Source organism: Ascaphus truei, chromosome 4, assembly GCF_040206685.1.
Source record: "Ascaphus truei isolate aAscTru1 chromosome 4, aAscTru1.hap1, whole genome shotgun sequence".
Lineage (NCBI taxonomy): Eukaryota > Metazoa > Chordata > Amphibia > Anura > Ascaphidae > Ascaphus > Ascaphus truei.
Genome location: NC_134486.1, coordinates 165,134,277 through 165,148,536, shown reverse-complemented (window position 1 = coordinate 165,148,536; position 14,260 = coordinate 165,134,277).

Sequence of the window (14,260 nt, the reverse complement as noted above, 5' to 3'; positions counted from 1 at the left end):
GCGGGGTGTCTGAGATGTTAATGATGTTGCTAAGGGAGGGGTCTAGGAGTATTTTTTCCTCTTGTTGTCTGAGCCTGATGTTTTCTCTGCTCTTTTTCCCCCTTCTGCACCTTTTCCGTTTTTTGATGGTACATAATGTGTGTTTGGGAGATTGGTTTTAGATCTATCATCTTTGTGACTAGAAATATATGTATTTTTGAAATATCCATCATCAGAATCTCTATGGTCTTTTATGCTTTGTTTTGAAAAGGACACTGATGGTCTGTCCATATTGTCAGACGAATCTGTATCAAAACTAGACCTTCGTTCTGTGTATGGTGATTTCAAAATTGATCTAGTTGTGGGCTTTTGATTAAAATGATCACTGTCAGTAGACATCTTGCGAGGCGTAGAGTGAAACATAGCTCTAGGCCTATCAAAATCTCTATTGGAACCCAATCTTTCCCAAGAATACACTTGGTTCCTCTCATAATCTGTTTTGTCTCTAAAGAACTTTTCTTGTTTCTTAGAGACTACACCCTTTTCCATTTGCTCTATATTTTGTAAAAGGATTTTGTCGTTATGGGGAAAACGATCCATATCACAAAATTTATGTAATTCTTTTTTAAGAATATCAATTTCAGTTGTAAGAGACTTTTTTTCTTTCACCTTATACCGTACAATCAATTGCATAAGATCAGTTGAACAAGTGTCCAATATTTTTCTCCAGTGTAATTCAAATTCTTTATCTGGAAAGCCAAATGAGGGCATTTTCTTCACACGTAATCCTCTAGGGATTCATTTGACCCTTAAATAGTTCTCCAGTGATGTTATGTCACAAAAAATTCTGATGTCTTGGGTTAACAGCTTTTCCAGTTTAACAAAATGATCAATTAAATCTGTAGCATTGTCACATGTGATGTTGGCTGAAGATTCATCAAATAAGTGTAAAGCCCTTTTTGTTCTTTCTGAGTTATTCCCGCATTTCTACACATAGCTGGTAGTAATATCAGTTGTTATGTCCTGTTCCTCATCCATGTTATATAGGGATTCAATTCAACCCTTTAGATTAGTAATCAGAGATATCTTAATCATATATTTCTTTCAACAATAAAACAGTCACCACTAACCCTGGTATAATGTGGGTAATCTTCTTAGTAATACATATATTTAAATCCCACAATTGACTCGAGCAACCTGTGTACTGTCTGGTAGAACTGGATAATGAGATTTATCCTATCAGGTGCATCAGAGTCTCTTTATAGTAGCCGCTGCAGGTAATGAATATGTATATAGTCTTAGACAAAAGGAAAAGCAACTGGCCCTGCTTAGGGCACCAAATGTTGCAAGCACTCACGGTTTGGGGAGTAATGATGGTTTGATGAGGTCCTCAGTAGCCGTGTAGTTGCACCGCCAACCCTTTCATGACTAGCGTCACGTGGGGCGGTCGCGCGACCGGCGGTGTTCTTCTCTGGTGTCTGTAGAAGGGGACCGGTAGGCTCCGTTACTCTGCAGGGCTGTTGGTCTCTGGTCTCTGTGATAAACTACTACCTCTGGCGTGTCAGCCGTATGATGCGAGGCGGTCACGTGACCCGCGGGACTCCCCTCCGTGTGCAGCAGCTACCGGTGTGCAATCCAACATAAAGCAGTATGTGAGCTCTTCCAGCAGCAGCAGGAAAAATCGTGGAGCACAACCGAGAAAACGAAGCAGGGTAGACGTGGTGTGGTGACTTCAAAAATTTTTTATTCAAACAGACAGGTGTAGCTAGTGGATCCAAGGATATAGAGAGCGTTGATGGCGCACTGCCAGAGAGTCCTGAAAAGATGAATCAGGAACAAAAAGTACACTTAGTACGAAACGCGTAGGTGCGTTTACCTGTCCATCATTAGTGTGTTTATCAGCATGCAATAAACTTCACATCATTTTTTTCATCTTTGGAGTGGCCTGGCTGTTTTTTGTTCCTGATTCATCTTTTCAGGACTCTCTGGCAGTGCGCCATCAACGCTCTCTATATCCTTGGATCATCACAAGATGGATTGCATGCCGCTGACGACACGAGTGCCCCCTTGGTAGTACAGGTACAGAGCCATAGTGCTTTTTATTTATCCTGCATACCATGGTCATTGACCACTTATGTCTACAGTATATACTGGTTTGGGTTGCTGATATTGATATGCAGTGAGGGTCTGGCTGACTCCACAATTGTCCCACCAGTTGCTAATCAATTCTATTGGGGGCACTCCAACGTGGCTAAGGTTAACCCTTTGTGGACCTTTTCTTAATACTGGATGTCCTACAAGGACTGGTATAAATTTAGAGCATCACATTCACTCTGCTTCTATGTAGCTAGTGGATCATCTGACGCGTTTCAGCCCTAGGGCCTTTGTCAAAGAATGATCCATCAGCTTAAGGGATACATAGATATAGGCAGAATTAACACAGAACACCTGCACCAAATAAAGATCAGGTGAGGTGGGTAATTCACCTAATACCACTGGGTGGGAACATAAAAAACGTTTAAAAACAGCGCCAGCAATATATCATACAGATCATGATTACATGAAGATAACTAATGTAAAGCAATGTCAGCCTTGTAATAACTGACTTAAATATAAGTAAATCTCAACGTTATGTATGCATGTAATGATTGCTTGGCAACAATAAAATACAAAATGAATAAAACAACAACAGTCTGTTATGAAACAATGTAATTCAGTATATTATGTATAACATGTAAATATCTCAGTTCGACATAATAAATGGACCATGACAGGACCATAACAACTTTTTGAGAACTTATTTGTAATGGAGCAGGGTATCTGAGCAATGTGATGAGGGCATTACATGAGGGGGAGAGGGGGAGAGGGGGAGAGGGGGAGGAGGAGGGGGAGGGGGATGGGGGGGGGAGAGGGGAGGGGGAGAAGGGGGGGAGAAGGGGGGGGGAGGAAGGGGCGGACAGAAGGGAAAAGTATGGGTGAAAGGTAAGTGAACCTCTGTGTTAAAACCAGAAAGATACTAATCATGCAAAAAATGCTGCAGTTCCCAGTCAACATTAAGACCGTGTGGTTGCAAAGTATCTAACAAAAATATCCATTGCATCTCCATTTTATTTAATTTATTAAGTCGGTCTCCCCCTCTGATGTTAGTAGGGATATGAGTGACGCCAAAGAATCTAAAGTTCTTCAGACCACCATTCAAACAGGATGTAAAATGTTTGCTGACGGGATGGAAAAGATCTTTTTTGAGTATCAATCTTACATGTTCAGATATTCTGATGTGTAGCGGGCGAATTGTTCGTCCAACATATTTGGCTTTGCAGCCACACATTATAACATACACCACATAACTCGTGTGACAATTGATAAATGTAGAGATTCTAAATTTGGACACTGTAGATACCGTAGCTATTCTTTTAGTAGGTATTGCATACTGGCAGCATTTACAGAATCCACATTTAAAGAACCCTTTGGGTATAGTTGTTACTTGTGATGTAGATGGAGACTGAAATAGACTTTTGGAAAGGGACGTAGCCAAGGTATTTGCTCTTCTAAATGCAAATCTTGGTTTCTGCACATATGGTTCCAAATCTGGGTCAACTTTCAACACATTCCAATGTTTGGATATAATGTGTTGAATTTGTGGGGCCTGTCTACAGAATTAAGTTATAAACAAGGGATTGTCTGCAAATGTATTTTTAGTCATTTTTTTTTTTTTTTTAACAACATAGTTCTATCCGCACAGTCAGCATGCATGAAGGCCTGTTCTATATCTTTAGTAGAATAACCTCTATCTGCAAATTTGAGACTTAGGTTCTTGGAGTGTTGGAGAAATTTGTCCTGATCTGAGCATAATCTTTTGTGGCGTAAAAATTGCCCTTTTGGTATACCACGGATCATGGATCTAGGATGGCAGCTCTTAGCATATAGAGATGAATTTCTTGAGTGGGGCTTGGTATAAATGTCAGTAGAAATCAGAGATCCTGGGCCACCATCGAGTGTCACATCTAAAAAATTAATATTGTGAGGATCAGTGATGGATGTAAAATGAAGATTAATTTCGTTAGTGTTTAAAGTGTCAATAAAAGTGTGTAGTGAATGAAGATCACCATCCCAAATGAAAACCAAATCATCAATATACCGTTTATAGAAAATAATATTTGAACGAAAAATATTAGTGTCACCAAAAACGTGAGTGCTTTCCCATAAACCCATAAAAAGGTTGGCATATGAGGGCGCAAATGACGTCCCCATAGCCGTACCTTGTGTCTGAAGATAAAAAAGTGAGTCAAATAAAAAATAATTGTGTGTCAATAGAAACCAGATACAATCGCTAATGAAAGTGGTTTGTGCAGTGGAAAGAGAAGATAGTTCCAAATAGTGAAAAATAGCTTTAAGGCCGTGTTCATGTGCAATGATTGTATAGAGTGATGTGACATCCATGGTGACCCATCTGTAGCTCTCCTTCCAAACAATATTCTCCAACTCAATAAGTAAGGCAGTGGTGTCCTGTAAAAATGATGGTAGTTGTTGTACAATGGGCTGTAGGAAATGATCGACATAGCGAGATACACCATCTCCCAAAGATCCAATACTGGAGACGATGGGTCGCCCCGGAGGGTTCTCCAATGATTTATGGATCTTTGGGAGATGGTGGAATATCGGTATGATGGGGGATTCGCATTTGAGATATTTTCTCTCTTTATTGCTCAGAACTTGTAGGACATCACCTAGCTCGAGAAGTGTTTCTAGTTCTTCAAGAAACCTCTTCGTGGGATCTGTTCTCAACCTTGTATAAAATGTGTTGTCACTCAATAATCGAATGGCTTCTTTCCTATAATTGATAGAGGATTGTACAATAATGGCCCCTCCTTTATCCGCATTTTTGATTACAATGGAACGGTCATTTTTGAGTGATTCTAAATCTACTTTTTCTTGTCTGGTTAAATGATGTGTTCTATGAGTAGACCCTGGAAAGGAGAAACCTTTTGCTAATAGTCTAAGGTCTCTATCAACCAGACATTCAAACGTAGAGATGCATGAGCCCTTAGAACTATTTGGGATGAAAGATGAACGAGATTTTAATCCTGAATCAACGTGTCCAAAGAAAGGGGGTTCTATGGAAATGTCTGTGCAACATTCATCGTAGAGTTTGTGCATGTCTGTGTTGAACGCATGTTCTCTAAAAGAGCACACTCCCTTATTCAGTAATGAATTATCAGGCTCTGTCGTATCAACAATTGGATTCACTGCCATTTGACCCTTTTTAGAAAACAATTTTTTCAGCGCCAACTTGCGCGTATATTTTTGAAGATCTATGATTGTGTTAAAGAGATCAAAGTCCTCTTGGGGCGCGAAGTTTAAACCTTTATTGAGAAGGACAATTTGTTGTGGGGTGAGCAGGGTGTCTGAGATGTTAATGATGTTGCTAAGGGAGGGGTCTAGGAGTATTTTTTCCTCTTGTTGTCTGAGCCTGATGTTTTCTCTGCTCTTTTTCCCCCTTCTGCACCTTTTCCGTTTTTTGATGGTACATAATGTGTGTTTGGGAGATTGGTTTTAGATCTATCATCTTTGTGACTAGAAATATATGTATTTTTGAAATATCCATCATCAGAATCTCTATGGTCTTTTATGCTTTGTTTTGAAAAGGACACTGATGGTCTGTCCATATTGTCAGACGAATCTGTATCAAAACTAGACCTTCGTTCTGTGTATGGTGATTTCAAAATTGATCTAGTTGTGGGCTTTTGATTAGAATGATCACTGTCAGTAGACATCTTGCGAGGCGTAGAGTGAAACATAGCTCTAGGCCTATCAAAATCTCTATTGGAACCCAATCTTTCCCAAGAATACTCTTGGTTCCTCTCATAATCTGTTTTGTCTCTAAAGAACTTTTCTTGTTTCTTAGAGACTACACCCTTTTCCATTTGCTCTATATTTTGTAAAAGGATTTTGTCGTTATGGGGAAAACGATCCATATCACAAAATTTATGTAATTCTTTTTTAAGAATATCAATTTCAGTTGTAAGAGACTTTTTTTCTTTCACCTTATACCGTACATCAATTGCATAAGATCAGTTGAACAAGTGTCCAATATTTTTCTCCAGTGTAATTCAAATTCTTTATCTGGAAAGCCAAATGAGGGCATTTTCTTCACACGTAATCCTCTAGGGATTCGTTTGACCCTTAAATAGTTCTCCAGTGATGTTATGTCACAAAAAATTCTGATGTCTTGGGTTAACAGCTTTTCCAGTTTAACAAAATGATCAATTAAATCTGTAGCATTGTCACATGTGATGTTGGCTGAAGATTCATCAAATAAGTGTAAAGCCCTTTTTGTTCTTTCTGAGTTATTCCCGCATTTCTGCACATAGCTGGTAGTAATATCAGTTGTTATGTCCTGTTCCTCATCCATGTTATATAGGGATTCAATTCAACCCTTTAGATTAGTAATCAGAGATATCTTAATCATATATTTCTTTCAACAATAAAACAGTCACCACTAACCCTGGTATAATGTGGGTAATCTTCTTAGTAATACATATATTTAAATCCCACAATTGACTCGAGCAACCTGTGTACTGTCTGGTAGAACTGGATAATGAGATTTATCCTATCAGGTGCATCAGAGTCTCTTTATAGAAGCCGCTGCAGGTAATGAATATGTATATAGTCTTAGACAAAAGGAAAAGCAACTGGCCCTGCTTAGGGCACCAAATGTTGCAAGCACTCACGGTTTGGGGAGTAATGATGGTTTGATGAGGTCCTCAGTAGCCGTGTAGTTGCACCGCCAACCCTTTCATGACTAGCGTCACGTGGGGCGGTCGCGCGACCGGCGGTGTTCTTCTCTGGTGTCTGTAGAAGGGGACCGGTAGGCTCCGTTACTCTGCAGGGCTGTTAGTCTCTGGTCTCTGTGATAAACTACTACCTCTGGCGTGTCAGCCGTATGATGCGAGGCGGTCACGTGACCCGCGGGACTCCCCTCCGTGTGCAGCAGCTACCGGTGTGCAATCCAACATACAGCAGTATGTGAGCTCTTCCAGCAGCAGCAGGAAAAATCGTGGAGCACAACCGAGAAAACGAAGCAGGGTAGACGTGGTGTGGTGACTTCAAATTTTTTTTATTCAAACAGACAGGTGTAGCTAGTGGATCATCTGACGCGTTTCAGCCCTAGGGCCTTTGTCAAAGAATGATCCATCAGCTTAAGGGATACATAGATATAGGCAGAATTAACACAGAACACCTGCACCAAATAAAGATCAGGTGAGGTGGGTAATTCACCTAATACCACTGGGTGGGAACATAAAAAACGTTTAAAAACAGTGCCAGCAATATATCATACAGATCATGATTACATGAAGATAACTAATGTAAAGCAATGTCAGCCTTGTAATAACTGACTTAAATATAAGTAAATCTCAACGTTATGTATGCATGTAATGATTGCTTGGCAACAATAAAATACAAAATGAATAAAACAACAACAGTCTGTTATGAAACAATGTAATTCAGTATATTATGTATAACATGTAAATATCTCAGTTCGACATAATAAATGGACCATGACAGGACCATAACAACTTGTTGAGAACTTATTTGTAATGGATAATAAAAAATGCACAAATGCGCACCAGGGATTAGTGGAAGGTAATTTATTAAAAATACACAAAAACTGAGGGGATCCAACCCCACCTCAGAACAGCTGTGCAGCTGGACGGCTAAGTACTACCAAGGAGAACACCTAATGGTGACTAAACCCTAAGCTGCACAGTATACAAATACAGTAAAATTTCTATAAAAAACATGAAAGAAAAAAACAAACATGAAAACAACCTATCAACAGATTTGTATAGAAACCGCCATAGGGTTGGGCACTGGCAAGGGGAAACGGACACTCACACTGAGACAGTCAGCAGACTCGCGGTGTCTGCACAGGATCCGGATCTCGGCACCGCGGAGATGGATAAAACCGCTGCTGTCTCCTGCAGGCTCCGTCTCAGCTTACCAGCATACACGCGCAGGATGACCTGTCGTGACCTCTACGTGTTTCGTACCAAGTACTTCGTCAGGACTCCTGACGAAGTACTTGGTACGAAACGCGTAGAGGTCAAAACAGGTCATCCTGCGCGTGTATGCTGGTAAGCTGAGACGGAGCCTGCAGGAGACAGCAGCGGTTTTATCCATCTCCGCGGTGCCGAGATCCGGATCCTGTGCAGACACCGCGAGTCTGCTGACTGTCTCGGTGTGAGTGTCTGTTTCCCCTTGCCAGTGCCAAACCCTATGGCGGTTTCTATACAAATCTGTTGATAGGTTGTTTTCATGTTTGTTTTTTTCTTTCATGTTTTTTATATAAATGTTACTGTATTTGTATACTGTGCAGCTTAGGGTTTAGTCACCATTAGGTGTTCTCCTTGGTAGTACTTAGCCGTCCAGCTGCACAGCTGTTCTGAAGTGGGGTTGGATCCCCTCAGTTTTTGTGTATTTTTAATAAATTACCTTCCACTAATCCCTGGTGCGCATTTGTGCATTTTTTATTATCTTGTATTTCAGGGTGCCTTCCCCCCTTTTTAAGGGGGGTTCACCTAGATTTGAGAGTTTCTGGGGAGACGCTTTATGTACATGCTGCAAAGGGATCATCCACACCATCACACAGCACGAGCGCTGAATACCCTGTTTTTTCTACCTTATTTGTAATGGAGCAGGGTATCTGAGAATGTGATGAGGGCATTACATGAGGGGGAGAGGGGGAGGAGGAGGGGGGGAGATGGGGAGGGGGGGAGATGGGGAGGGGGGGGGAGGGGGAGAAAGGGGGGGAGGGGGTGTGGGGGGGGGTGGTGGAAAGGAAGGGGCAAAGCACAAAAAGGGGCTTTTGACCACATCTACGCCAGCACAGGTCAACCGCGCCGGGATAGATCTGGCTCAGCCTAGCAGAAGTCAGGTACCACTGAAATAGGATTTTATATATGTTTTCTTTTATTGTTGTGCAAATTGACGTTTTTGGGGCCTGCTCCCAGATCTCCTCCCAGTCTTCCGGGTCTATTGAAAGGCCTAGTTCCTCAGACCATCTTTGCATGTATCGATGGTTAGGTGGTGTGGAAGGTGACTCTAATCCTTTGTATATTTGAGAGATCAGGCCTTTTTGGTAAGTTTTTTTGGCACACAGAATTTCGAATCTGGTTAGTTTGGGGAATTTAGAGGTTGGGGAGAGGGATAACAGGAAGTGCCTAATTTGCAAGTATTTAAACAGGTGGAAGCCCTGGATCTCGAGTTTGTCCCTAATCGCCTGAAAAGTAGCGATCTCATCTTTCTGCAGCAGATCGGCCACCATCCTAACATTGTGACTCTGAAATTGGTCAAATTGACTTGGGGAACACCCTGGTGGGAATTTGGGGTTCCCGAAGATGGGGGTGAGCTGTGAGGGGGATGCTACCAGACCATACTTCCCTTTGCATTTAAGCCATACTTCCCACGTGCATCTCATTGCTCCCAGGGCAAACCTTTGTGGTTTGGTCCCGCTGCTGCCAGTGGACCACATTGCCACCTGGAAGGAGAGGGGGCGGGCGTAGTGAGACTCTATCTCTAGCCATGAAGCTAAGGCCGGGTCGCAATTCCAAACTACAGCCTGCTTCAGCTGTGCTGCGAGATAATATTTTGCTAGGTCGGGGACCCCCACACCTCCTCTCTCTCTACACGAGAGCATCACTGATCGAGGGACTCTGGGCCTTTTATCATTCCAAATGAATTGGAGGATTAGAGACTGCATGTTTTTAAGCGATGTTTGTGGGACCGGGATTGGGAGGGTTTGGAAATTATACAACAGTCTTGGGAGAACGTTAATTTTTTTTTTTTTTTTCAAACAATTTTATTAGGCATTTAGGTAGATATGCAGTTGCATCATGCGATAAAAGAAAAAACGAATGGCGCACAGCCAGGGAGCCAGGTGTGGAGTAAAACCCTGTTCTTTATTAGTGCATGATGAGAGACAAGTATACCCCCTTGTGGGACAAAGACAGGAACCTCCTACGCGTTTCGGACCTACGGGTCCTTTATCAAGGAGTATGGGATGTGCTGAAGTAAGGCACCTTAAATACCTGGTTCATAATAGGCAGATTGAAAAAATCTGTGAAAAATTACACCGCAGGCCCAGTGCGCATGCGCGTGACGTCACCCGTGGCGCCGCACCATCAACCCAATGGATTGTGGGTATGGACCGCCCTTAGTCGCCGTCGGCGCATGCCCAGACTGAGACATGAGGCCAAACATGACTCATCTAGTCTCTGTCTCTGCTCCTGCCCATAGTGACATCACCGCGGGTATCCGATAGGTCGATGCACATCACTGCACCACCAATGAGTGTGCTGAGCAGACGATGTAGCACCAATCAAACAGAGTCCCCTGCGCTCACACCAAGGCCCAGAACAGTACACAGGGAGCTAGAACTGACAAAAACAAAGACCTGATTAAAGCACACAACAAGAGCAACTAATACAAAGACAAACTCTTAAATATTCTTGTTGTGAATGGTATACCTTCTCACTGCAGATCCCACATATAAAAAGACATACAATGTGACATACATAAACACACTAAACAAAACCATATCAACATTATGCATTATGCATTATGCAACATACACGTACAGAAAAAATATTAAAAATATTAAAAACAAAATATACAATTATAAAGACCTTTTTTGTTATGTCTTCTATTCAATATCTCCAAGGGAGAGGGAAATCAACTGTATAATTCCATTGTAAAAATACACTTTTACATTTTTAACATCTCGTTTGCTGATCAATAATTTTTACTCAAAATAGTTAATATAACTTGGGACAATTATATTTCTAGTTAATGGCAACTGCCGGATAAGTTGTAAATCATGAAGGGCTTCCAATAGTTTATCTGAGTCTGATGCAAAATTGGTCATACAGTAGCAATAACTCCAAAGAATATTTCATACAGAGAAAACAGTGTTATAATAGGATAGTAATAATGTGATTTTCTATCATTACTACTAAAATATTGTTGGCAATATTTAATCAATTATTTATGCAAAAAATGGCACAGGTTCCATTCTACATTTAGACCGCAGGGAGTTCTGGTCTGAAGCATAAATATCCAGTAAGCCTCCCTGCGGTCCAGGAGGTTGAGTAGGTCACCCCCTCTTTCTTTTGAAAAGATTTTCTCAATTCCCTGAACTTTTAACCCATTGATGTTACCTTTGGGACATTGTGTAAAATGTTTAGAGACTGGGTGAGATGTATCCCCTTTCTTAATTAATCTGATGTGTTCGAGTATCCTGTTTTTTAGGGGTCTGATGGTCCTCCCTACGTAATTAATTCCACATCCACATGTCAGTAAGTAGATCACATATTGGGTGTCACAATTTATGAAAGACTTTATCGGAAAATCCTGATTGGATCTACAACCCCTAAAATGTTGTGAGGGAATCATAAATTGGCAAATCTTACATCCTCCACATCTATATGATCCCTTGGTTACAAATTTTCTAGTAGGTGGAGGGGAGGACGCCACGTAGCTTGGTGACACATAGGTAGCAATGGTTTTTGCCTTGCGATAAACAAAACGAGGGCCCTTTTTAACACAGTCCTTTAAGCTCCCATCCATTTGGAGGATGTTCCAATGCTTACGGATGATATTCTGGACTTTATTACTGCGTCTATTATATTGCGTAATCATACGTGGAACATCCTCTTTCATGAATTCAGTACCTCTATTATTCTTGTTCTTGCTAGATGTTACTGAATCCTTAGGTGGATCCCCCTGTCTGGAGGTCCAGATAGTCAATGTGTTGTGTGTTATGATTGTGAGTGAAAGCTAAATTTAAATGATTAGAATTAATATAGTGAAAAAAGTTGTGCAAAGTGTCTAAATAATTTGGGATGGGGATTTAGACACTTTGCACAACTTTTTTCACTATATTAATTCTAATCATTTAAATTTAGCTTTCACTCACAATCATAACACACAACACATTGACTATCTGGACCTCCGATTGTTAATTGACATCAAAGGCCAAATTCAAACGGAGACATTTAGAAAACCTAATGCAAGAAATATGCTATTAAGAGCTGACAGCTGTCACCCACCTGCCGTCATTAGAGGTATCCCCAAGGGCCAGTTCCTCAGGCTGAGGAGAAATTGCTCCACAGAGGAGGCCTTTTCTCGTCAGTCTGAGGAATTGTGCCATCGCTTCCATCAGAGGGGCTACAACATGGAGCGTCTGACTAATATTCGTCAAGAAGTTGCATTGACCAATAGGGAGGATCTATTTAAAAACAGACAGGGGGATCCACCTAAGGATTCAGTAACATCTAGCAAGAACAAGAATAATAGAGGTGCTGAATTCATGAAAGAGGATGTTCCACTTATGATTACGCAATATAATAGACGCAGTAATAAAGTCCAGAATATCATCCGTAAGCATTGGAACATCCTCCAAATGGATGGGAGCTTAAAGGACTGTGTTAAAAAGGGCCCTCGTTTTGTTTATCGCAAGGCAAAAACCATTGCTACCTATGTGTCACCAAGCTACGTGGCGTCCTCCCCTCCACCTACTAGAAAATTTGTAACCAAGGGATCATATAGATGTGGAGGATGTAAGATTTGCCAATTTATGATTCCCTCACAACATTTTAGGGGTTGTAGATCCAATCAGGATTTTCCGATAAAGTCTTTCATAAATTGTGACACCCAATATGTGATCTACTTACTGACATGTGGATGTGGAATTAATTACGTAGGGAGGACCATCAGACCCCTAAAAAACAGGATACTCGAACACATCAGATTAATTAAGAAAGGGAATACATCTCACCCAGTCTCTAAACATTTTACACAATGTCCCAAAGGTAACATCAATGGGTTAAAAGTTCAGGGAATTGAGAAAATCTTTTCAAAAGAAAGAGGGGGTGACCTACTCAACCTCCTGGACCGCAGGGAGGCTTACTGGATATTTATGCTTCAGACCAGAACTCCCTGCGGTCTAAATGTAGAATGGAACCTGTGCCATTTTTTGCATAAATAATTGATTAAATATTGCCAACAATATTTTAGTAGTAATGATAGAAAATCACATTATTACTATCCTATTATAACACTGTTTTCTCTGTATGAAATATTCTTTGGAGTTATTGCTATGACCAATTTTGCATCAGACTCAGATAAACTATTGGAAGCCCTTCATGATTTACAACTTATCCGGCAGTTGCCATTAACTAGAAATATAATTGTCCCAAGTTATATTAACTATTTTGAGTAAAAATTATTGATCAGCAAACGAGATGTTAAAAATGTAAAAGTGTATTTTTACAATGGAATTATACAGTTGATTTCCCTCACCCTTGGAGATATTGAATAGAAGACATAACAAAAAAGGTCTTTATAATTGTATATTTTGTTTTTAATATTTTTAATATTTTTTCTGTACGTATATGTTGCATAATGCATAATGCATAATGTTGATATGGTTTTGTTTAGTGTGTTTATGTATGTCGCATTGTATGTCTTTTTATATGTGGGATCTGCAGTGAGAAGGTATACCATTCACAACAAGAATATTTAAGAGTTTGTCTTTGTATTAGTTGCTCTTGTTGTGTGCTTTAATCAGGTCTTTGTTTTTGTCAGTTCTAGCTCCCTGTGTACTGTTCTGGGCCTTGGTGTGAGCGCAGGGGACTCTGTTTGATTGGTGCTACATCGTCTGCTCAGCACACTCATTGGTGGTGCAGCGATGTGCATCGACCTATCGGATACCCGCGGTGACGTCACTATGGGCAGGAGCAGAGACAGAGACTAGATGAGTCATGTTTGGCCTCATGTCTCAGTCTGGGCAGGTGCCGACGGCGACTAAGGGTGGTCCATACCCACAATCCATTGGGTTGATGGTGCGGCGCCACGGGTGACGTCACGCGCATGCGCACTGGGCCTGCGGTGTAATTTTTCACAGATTTTTTCAATCTGCCTATTATGAACCAGGTATTTAAGGTGCCTTACTCCAGCACATCCCATACTCCTTGATAAAGGACCCGTAGGTCCGAAACGCGTAGGAGGTTCCTGTCTTTGTCCCCCAAGGGGGTATACTTGTCTCTCATCATGCACTAATAAAGAACAGCGTTTTACTCCACACCTGGCTCCCTGGCTGTGCGCCATTCGTTTTTTCTTCTGGCTGTACCTGGACTCTGGATCCTTCATGGCTGGCACGCCTGCTAATCACCCCTGGAGATGACGTGAGTGGGTTTCTTTGGTATTAGACTCTTATAGCTAA